Below are 8851 nucleotides of genomic sequence, written 5' to 3' on the forward strand. Positions count from 1 at the left end.
GTGTGATCCTCACACCAGCCCCCGTTTATAAGACCCCAAAGTCCAAGGATTGGGACTTGAACGTCTCTGACGCCGGTGCTGTTCTGGGTGCAGATCAGGGAGCCCCAGGGTCCCCCCTCCGGAACGGCCCGGGGTCCCCGGCAGGTGGAGGCGCTGTCCGCAGGGCCGGCTCTGTTCTCACAGTCCTCAGACCAGGGGCTCTCGTCGCTCAGAAATTGGGACGCTGTGTAGCTGGGAGAGCCATCTCTCCTGGGAGTGGGGCACCGAGAGCTCCCGGATACGGCACGGAATGTGCAAGTGTGCACACACGTGACGCGGGTGCCGGGCGCCGGCGAGCGTCTTGGAGGCATCTATCCGTATCCCCGTGGTTCTGCGCAGGGGCACATATATGTGTGAAAGCGCGTGGGCGGGCAGGTCCGAACGTGGTGCCACAGCACCTGTCCGCGTGGGCGGTGAGAGCGTGTGTCCCTGGAGTGTGTGGTGTGGAGAGTGTGGACGGGGGTGAACGACTGCAGCGTGGGGTGCTGGCGGTGCGGCGTGGTGAGGAGCCCCGCGCGCTGGGCTTCATCTCCGCCCCCGCCCCGAGCCGCTCACGCAGATGCACACACACACCTGCGCCCTCAAGCCTGTCCACACCTGCGTCTTCCACACCCACGGGCACAGGCAGCCCAGCAGTGGTGCAGGGCACACGCACACAGCGCAAGCACGCGCGTCCACTCGGCTGCCGCCCTGCGCCTCCCCGTCCTGACCTTCAGCCCCTCTTCCCCGAGCCCCTGCTCTTTGTGCTCCCCTCCGGCCCCTCGGCAGTGGCGCTCCTTGGCCTGGTGCTCGGGGCAGATCCACTCGCGGGGCTCGGCCCCTGCACGGCCGCTTTTCCTCCAGACGGGGTTACAGGCGGCTCCTGCTGGCGCCACCTGCTGGTGGCCACTTCCCAGTGTCTGCCCAGGTCGGGGTGGGGAGCTGGGCCCCCCGGAGACAAGAATTGGGCCGAAGCCCAGAGCCGCCTGGACGCGGGGCTCAGGGCGAGTCTGAGGAAGGTGGACGTCACTGGACAAGGCTCCTTGGGGCCTGACTTAGGCAAGAAGACCGGATGCCATGCTGGGCGTCCTGGCTGGGAAGGCAGGAGGAACGTGCACGTGGGACGCTCGGGGGCGGAGGCTGAGGCACCCACCTGCCGTGTGAGAGCTCGGGAGGATGTGCACTCCGCAGGCGTGTACAGAGGTGGACATGGCACGTGCGTGGCTGTCAGAAGAGATCCTGCTTAGGGAGGTGGGCACAGGCGTGTCCCGCGTCCCGGGTGTGATTTTTCATGTTGAGTCCCTGCAAAGGTGTGTGCACTGGGTGTGTCTGTGGAGAGAGGTGGGTTCCGGTGGTACAAACACGCCACATGGTAAAGCCTTGGCATTATCATGCCAAAGCCTTCAACCTAGGCAGGGACCTGGGACAGGTCCACATATTTACCTGGGCTGTGAACCCCTGACCCCACCCTCTAAACGTGCTGCCCGATTTCCAGCTGCTTCTTCCCTTCTCTCCCTTTCTGCCTCCCCGTAAATACCCGTCGTTCATGGGGGACAGTCAGACGCTGGAATTCTGCATAGAGAGAACAACCTCTCAGTGGACTGAAGGCAGCGGAACCGGCCATTGACCCCCTTCTTGTCCACCAGGGAGGACCATTTGCCGCTGAGACTGCAGACCATCCACCCGGCCCCGTGCCCTGCGCCTTTTTGCAGGGCTCATGCCTCAAAGAACCTCCACAAAGGACAGCAGCCCCGGGCAGAGAAAGGCCCTTTCTCCCACAGCAAATGCTCTTTTCAAACCAGCCCCCGTCCTGTTGGAATGGAGCAGGGTCGTCTTGGTGCCCCTCAGTTAACCTTGGGAGGCTGCCAGGAGAGCAGCCGTCATGACAGCCCGCCCCCCGCCCTCTCCCTGCACAGCCCTCCTTCTATGGGTTCATTGTCCTGGGTCCCCCATGCGATCTTCTCAGCGCCTCAACTGGCCTCTCCCACAAACCCTCCTGCCCTGGACTTCCCTGGCAGCCATGACTGTCCCCCGCCCCCTGCCCCGCAAGGCCACGGGCTTTTCCAAGTGGGTTTCCTAGAAAGGGAGGGGGGAGGGAGCTTAGCTTCGAAGCCCTCAGAAGGTGGGGCTCTGGAAGAATTCTCCTCCTTTCCAAAATGGTGCTTATCAGTGTTTAGGTCTTCCTCCCACCCTACCCCAGGGAACACACCCTTCTCAGAACACACGCCAGAATCTCCCTATAGCTGGTTCTTCCCGGGTTGGGCTGGCCATCCTCTCCTGTGCAGGTAGATCTTCACTCTGTCACGTTGTTTCCTAGTTTCTAACCACCTAGAAACAGACACTGGGCTGCAAGCAAGGTTAGGGGTTCAGCACCATCTTCTAACTTTAACCGGCGCCAAAGCAGCTGCGTCCCACAGGGGCTTCTGGTACACCTCCTTCTCCAGCTATGGACTGGCCGCTGCGCTGACCCTTTAGCTCTCTGTATCCTTCTGAACAACCCTATCGGCTGTTAGCTGTAAGTTCTGTGACAACAAGGATGCGTCTGCCTTGCTCATCCTGCACCTCGCGGGGTGTTTGGCTCACAGTAGGTGCTCAGGACACACTTGTGAGTGCCAGCTGCTGATTACATGGTTGGACGTTTCTGGAATTCCCAGCGAGGCTTAGGGAAGTCGCACAACTTTCTTAAGGATGCACTGTTGGTGAGACAAGGCAGGGAGGGGACTCAGGTCTCCTGACTCTGGGTCCAGCAACTGGTTCTTTACACCATATTTGCCTTGTGTCCAAGCACCATGGCAACTTGTTGCTGTGGTACCCTCTGCCATGGATGCTTTTTCCAAGAATAAATCCGGTTCTGTCTCCAGGCTCCCCATACGACTCTGAAACCCAGCGAGGGGAGGAACAGAGAGGAAGAGAAGGAGAGAAAATTGGGCAGTGAGGGCTCGTGATAGAGGGGGCGGTGAAAGAAGGAGGGGGCCAGGGGCAAAGGGGCGGGGGGTGCGAGTGGAGCCGCTGGGGGCAGAGGAGTCTGGGGACGGGAAGGCAGGGCTGCATCTGCACCCGACCTCTGGCTCCTGTCTGGTCCCCAGCGCCCCCTCCTGTTTCCTGCACCTGGTGGAGCGATGCTCATGCCAAGGCTCTGGGCGAGGGGGGGCACGGAATAAAGATGCCCCGGGCATGTCCTGGCACTCCCGCACAAGGCCCTTTTGTGTGGGGGCTGAGAACCAAGTGCGGAGGGGCCCGAGAAAGAGAGGGCTGGGGGCCGAATGTGGGCCAGGAATAGACCCGCTCGAGCCCTCCAGCTGTGGCTGCACCCCACCCCCACCCGTCCATCTGTGGGTCCAAAGCAAAAGCGCAGACCCTCCCCTTTCACTGCCTGGGCCCCTCGTTCCCCCCCACCCCCACCTCCTTGGCCCCTTGGTTTTACTTGAGTCGATAGAGATGCTTCTCTTCAGCCTGTTCCTCGCCTCCCCCTCCTTCCCTCGCTCCTATCTGCCTGCTGCTCCTCCTTACCTTTGCCGGCCCACCGGTTCCTCAGTCCTCCAGTGCTGTCTCTGCTGTCCCCGTGTCACCGTACCACCCCACCTGTAGGTCCATCCCCACGCACGCCCACTGAACGCCGCCGCCTGGCGGGCACCAGGGTACGGAGAGCAGAGAGCGAGGCAGGCCAGCTCTGCCCTCGGGGCCCCCAGACCAGCAGGGTCCCTGGCAGCAGCACCTGTTCCCCATCCTCTGCCTCCTTTGCTCCTTCACTGAAGGTTTAGCTCATTCCTCACGCCCTCCACTCAGCTCTCACCTGTCTCCACCTTCTGGAGGTTCGAGCCCGGACCACAGTCTCTCCCCAGGCCCCCGCTGACAGAGTAATAAGAAGTGTTGCTCAAGTGCTCAGCCTCATCCTTCCAAACGGATGCTAAGCTCCCGGGGGCAGGGATGCCGGCTTGTCACTCTTCTGTCCTCCTCCTCGGTGCCTGGCACAGTGCTGACTGCGAGCTGGTTCTGAGGCTGCCTGTCGGTTGGAGAATTCCTTCTTGACGCTCCTTGAGCCCTGCTCCTTGATCTCTCCATTTCCTGCGTGTTGGCATGACTTGTTCTTTGGCGGATGCCCCATAAATTCCTGATCCTCCTCTGACATCAATCTTTTGCCAATTTCAGTGATGCCAGGAGCTCCAATCCGTGGCTCCATGTGCCTCTGCAGAAGCTTCCACACTATACTAGAATCCCTGGTCAGTCAACAGTCTTGGGATGAGGCCGGGCCCAGGTTTTCTCCGATGTAATGCAGCAGGGGCACAGAACTGGAGACAGAGAAATAGCACATACGTCCTTTCAGATTCCTCTCCTGCAGACCCTTGTCCCCATTACCTTCTCCTGTCCGCTCTGTGGATGGAGAGAGTATGGCTCAGACAAAAGAATGACCCAGACCCCCAGCTTGCTAGGGCCAGAGCTGGATGGCCCCTTTAGACACCTGGAAGCCAGAGCGTGTAAGTGAGGGCCACAGCTTTCCACCTGCTCCAGTGCCTCGCTGCTGGGCCTTTAGTTCCGCACAGGCAAGGGAAGACTCAGGCGGAGTCCTGTGAATCACATTTTCTGTGGCGCAGCCCTTGGCAAGGTGAGGGGTTTCTGAAGAGCGAAGGCTGCGTATTCCTGTGGGTACTTCACAGGGAGGGCTGTCATTAGGGCTCCTAAGCTCTGTAGGACAGATCTGATGCAAAGCAGAGAACCTCTGCATTCTTACATTAAGGCACAAAAACATGAAACGTGTCTTCTTTGAGACTGTTCAGAGCTGGCCTGGAAAGCCACGAAGGAAGAGGAGCGTGGTTAGTAAGGCTGAGAGGGTTATCATCTGGTTTTCAGCTAGAATCATCCTGAATTATGGCTCTACTTTCTTCCTTGGGCAAAAACTTGATCTCTTTTCAGCCAGACAAGAAACGAATACAGTTTGGCTAAAATTCCAAGAACTGGCACCCACCTGCTGTATCCCACCATACACACGGTTCTGCAGTATCACGCTCTGTAACAGGTGGGGTCCTGGTAGACCCCCTCCCATGTTTCGGGACCCATCTGGATGAGGCATCATAAAATGATCCTATGTGGTGGGAACAGGTGTCTTAAGCCAGGAAGGCCTGGATCTGTCTCTGGGCCAGTCACCACCTCCATCTCACCAAGATGTGGCCTTCAGGGAAACTGTAACTGAGCAGGAGAATACTGGATATTCTGGGAAATTAGAATCATAATGAAGTTTGAGTTTTAAAAAGAAAAGTCTCCAGGAATTTATTTTTGGAGAGGACAAAGTGGACTGTTAGAATAGCTATTCAGGTCCAGAAAAACAACGTATGGCCAGAGGCTGCAGGTGCCTGCAAAGATCTGTGAGCATTTTGAGCTGAGATGGAAAATTCTTATGATAAGAAGGTTTAGAATCCTGCAAAGATTTTCCCCACTTCTCCTGCATCAGATCTTAAGATGAGATATTTATACTTCGGAAATCCAATTTCCTTTGTTTATTTTCTTCTCTCCTTCCAAGTTCTTTTAAACATGCTGACTGGTCTCTGGCATATCGAGAGAAAACAAGGTGAAAGAAGTTGCTTCATAAATGGGCTAGGCTTCTGTAATGGTCACGCTCACATCCCTGTGTGCCTGGGACTGGTGGCGGCAGCTTGAATTCAAGCGAGAAAATTCTAAGATCTAGATGCTGTCTGTCTACAAATGCTTTCTTTCTAGGGATTTCCTCTAGAGTTCATTGTTGGCTGAATTTTGGAGACTGTTTTCCTGGCAAATTGTATCATTTCCCCAGTGGCTGCCGCACGACCTCCCATCCCACGAGCTTTGGGATGTGGACACCGCTCCTATCAAGAGGTAGGGATCTACATTCTCTGCCTTGGAATCGGGGCAGGGTTTTGACTCTACTGGAAGTGGTGCTATGTGTCTTCCAGGGCTAGGACATAAAGGGAAGTCTATCTTCTACCTGGTTCTACTGGGATGCCAGCTCTTGGAACCCGGCCACCATGCTGTAAGGAAGCCCAAGCATCCCACGGAGAAGCCCACCTGGAGAATAACTGCAGTTCTTTGCCTGCAGCCCTGGCTGCCAGCCAGCATCACTTGCTGACCGCGTGAGTGAGCCGCCTCCAGCGCACAGCTCCCCTCCCCAGGTTGGTCAGATGTTGTATGAAGCAGAGAAGAGCTGTCCCCGCCATGCCCTGCCCAAATTGCAGATTTGTGAGCTAATAAGTGACTCTTGTTGCTTTAAGTCGCTACATTTTGGGATTTTTTTTTTTTTTTTATATGGCAAGATAACCAATACAGTTCCTGACTATAGAAACACTAAACACCCTCTCTGGTGCTCATTGGGGTAAATTACTTGGACTTGGAGATGCCTGTCTTCCTCACAAACAGCTGTTCTGATGGCCATCCTCACCTAGATTCTACAAAGAGGTCTGGGACCACTGAGGAAGGGGGAATGACAGTGAGTGAACAACTGGTTTTGAGTCCTATGTGCTCAGTGGATGTGAGGAGGAGGTGAGTACCCCCTCCTCTTCTAGATTTGAAGCTTCCGCAGACACCTGTCCTTCAGGGCTCCAGGGGGATGTGTGGGTAGGTAGCTAGATGGTTTTACATGGAGGAACTAATAAGACTAGCATTTTGTATTTCCAAAATGTAGGAGGGATGTCATCTACTCCCTTACCTGATGTACACACCTGCATTATTAGAGACACTGATGACTAACCAGGGACACCCAGCAGCTGCTCCCGGGAGCGGCTTACATCCTTCCCTCACGTCCGTCTTGGATGCTGGGGTCCATGCTCACCTTGAGTCCATTACTGGACGTGTCCCATCCTTCTTGGGTCCCGAGATTAGCCACGTGCCAAGAGGGAAAGACTTAATTGTCTCATTCCTCACTGGGACCTGATATTGTACATCTCTTTTGAGTTGATATGAAACCAAACTGAGACATGTCTGAGGATGACGCTAACGCTTCCCTTTGAATCTCAACTTTCCTCCCTTTTCTCTCTGCCTCCTTCACTCCCCTGTTCTGCTGCATTTCCGGTAGATTTATCCAGAAGAAATTTAGTCCCCTTTTCAGATAGATCTTTTGAAACCCTTCCCAGCCGAACTCACACTCTTAAGCTCTTTGTGTTATTTTTTTTTTCCTTTCAATCTGACAGACAGTTTTAGTTCCCTAGCAGAAACTACCATGCTGAGTAGGACAAAGTCAATGACCAAGCAAATACAGTCAAGATGATGGTGAGAGCGGCTCCACCCCTTCCCCTACCCTTCCAGCCCCTAGGAGAATGTTTCCCACTCCTCTGCCGTGTTTATGCCTACAAAGGGCTAGGGACTGGGGCGGCCCTGGGGGACCCAGCATTTCTCTTTAGGCCAGCTAGCGGCTTAGGGGCTTTAGAAAGAGAATCCTGTTATCGTTAGTTCTGCAAAGGGATCCCTTAAGGCTCATAGCCCTAGGACCCTGGTCACGTGTATATGTTGAGGGCAGAGCTCTAGTTCCTGGACACGCTGGCTGGGAATCAGCCCTTCAGTGGGGGACCAGAGCTTCCAACTCATTTCACATCCTCAAGAAAGGCATCTTGGCAGAGAAAGAGACCCTAAAGCGATGGCTCAGGGAGAACTGTCCCTGCATCACCAGAGTTATGTCTCATAACTGGAGCAGTTGGGCAGGGCAGGATTCTGGTTCTCCAGGTTATAATCAAATGCTAAACTTTACCAGTGTATTTGCTGCTCTGCTGGGGAGGGGGTCCCAGCTTTCCACCTCCTGGCTGGTGGTGAGCTAAGAGGGTTCACCTTCCAGGGCAGGCTGTTTCTCCAGTGTTCAGGCCACTTTTTTTTTTTTTTTTTTTTGCGGTACGCGGGCCCACTGTTGTGCCCTCTCCCGTTGCGGAGCGCAGGCTCCGGACGCGCAGGCTCAGCAGCCACGGCTCATGGGCCCAGCCGCTTCATGGCATGTGGGATCTTCCCAGACTGGGGCACGAACCTGTGTTCCGTGCATCGGCAGGCGGACTCTCAACCACTGCGCCACCAGGGAAGCCCCCTATGGCATCTTTTACTCAGCATTAATTATTTTGAGATCATTTGTGTTAGATTCACTAATTTTTAACATCTTGCCACATTTCCTTTTATATTCGCATATGTATATATTATGTGGTGTGTATATGTGTTATATATATGTACTTATATATAATACAATGTACAATATATACCTAGAATAAAATGTACATTTATATATGTATACCATATATGTTTTTCCAGAACTATTTGAAAGTAGTTCTATGTATCATGCTCCTTTCCCTCTTAATATTTAATGTACGTTTCCTAAGAACAAAGATATTCTCTTATAATCACAGTATGATTATCAAATTCAGGGAATTTAACATTGATACAATATATTTAATAGAGTATAACCTACATTCCATACTCTGATTTTGTCGGTACCCTCATAATGTCCTGGAAACAATACTTCATCTGATAGAGGATCCAGTTTATTATCATATACTACATTTAGTTTTCATTCTTTAATCTGGAACAGTTCCTTAGCCTTTTTTTGGTTTTAATTTTGGCTGGAATATTCCATAAGTGTTCTTTTTTAAGTTTAGTTGATTTATAATATTAGTTTCGGGTGTACAACATAGGGATTCAGAATTTTTGTACATTATGTTTCATTTAAAGTTACTATAAAATATTGACTATATTCCCTGTGCTGTACAATGTATCCTTGTAGCTTATTTGTTTTATACATAGTAGTTTGTAGCTCTTAATCCCCTACCCCTATCTTGCCCTTCTCCAAGTCCCTCTCCCCACTGGTAACCACTAGTTTTTTCCCTATATCTGTGAG

Source organism: Physeter macrocephalus, chromosome 16 (genome assembly GCF_002837175.3).
Source record: "Physeter macrocephalus isolate SW-GA chromosome 16, ASM283717v5, whole genome shotgun sequence".
Lineage (NCBI taxonomy): Eukaryota > Metazoa > Chordata > Mammalia > Artiodactyla > Physeteridae > Physeter > Physeter macrocephalus.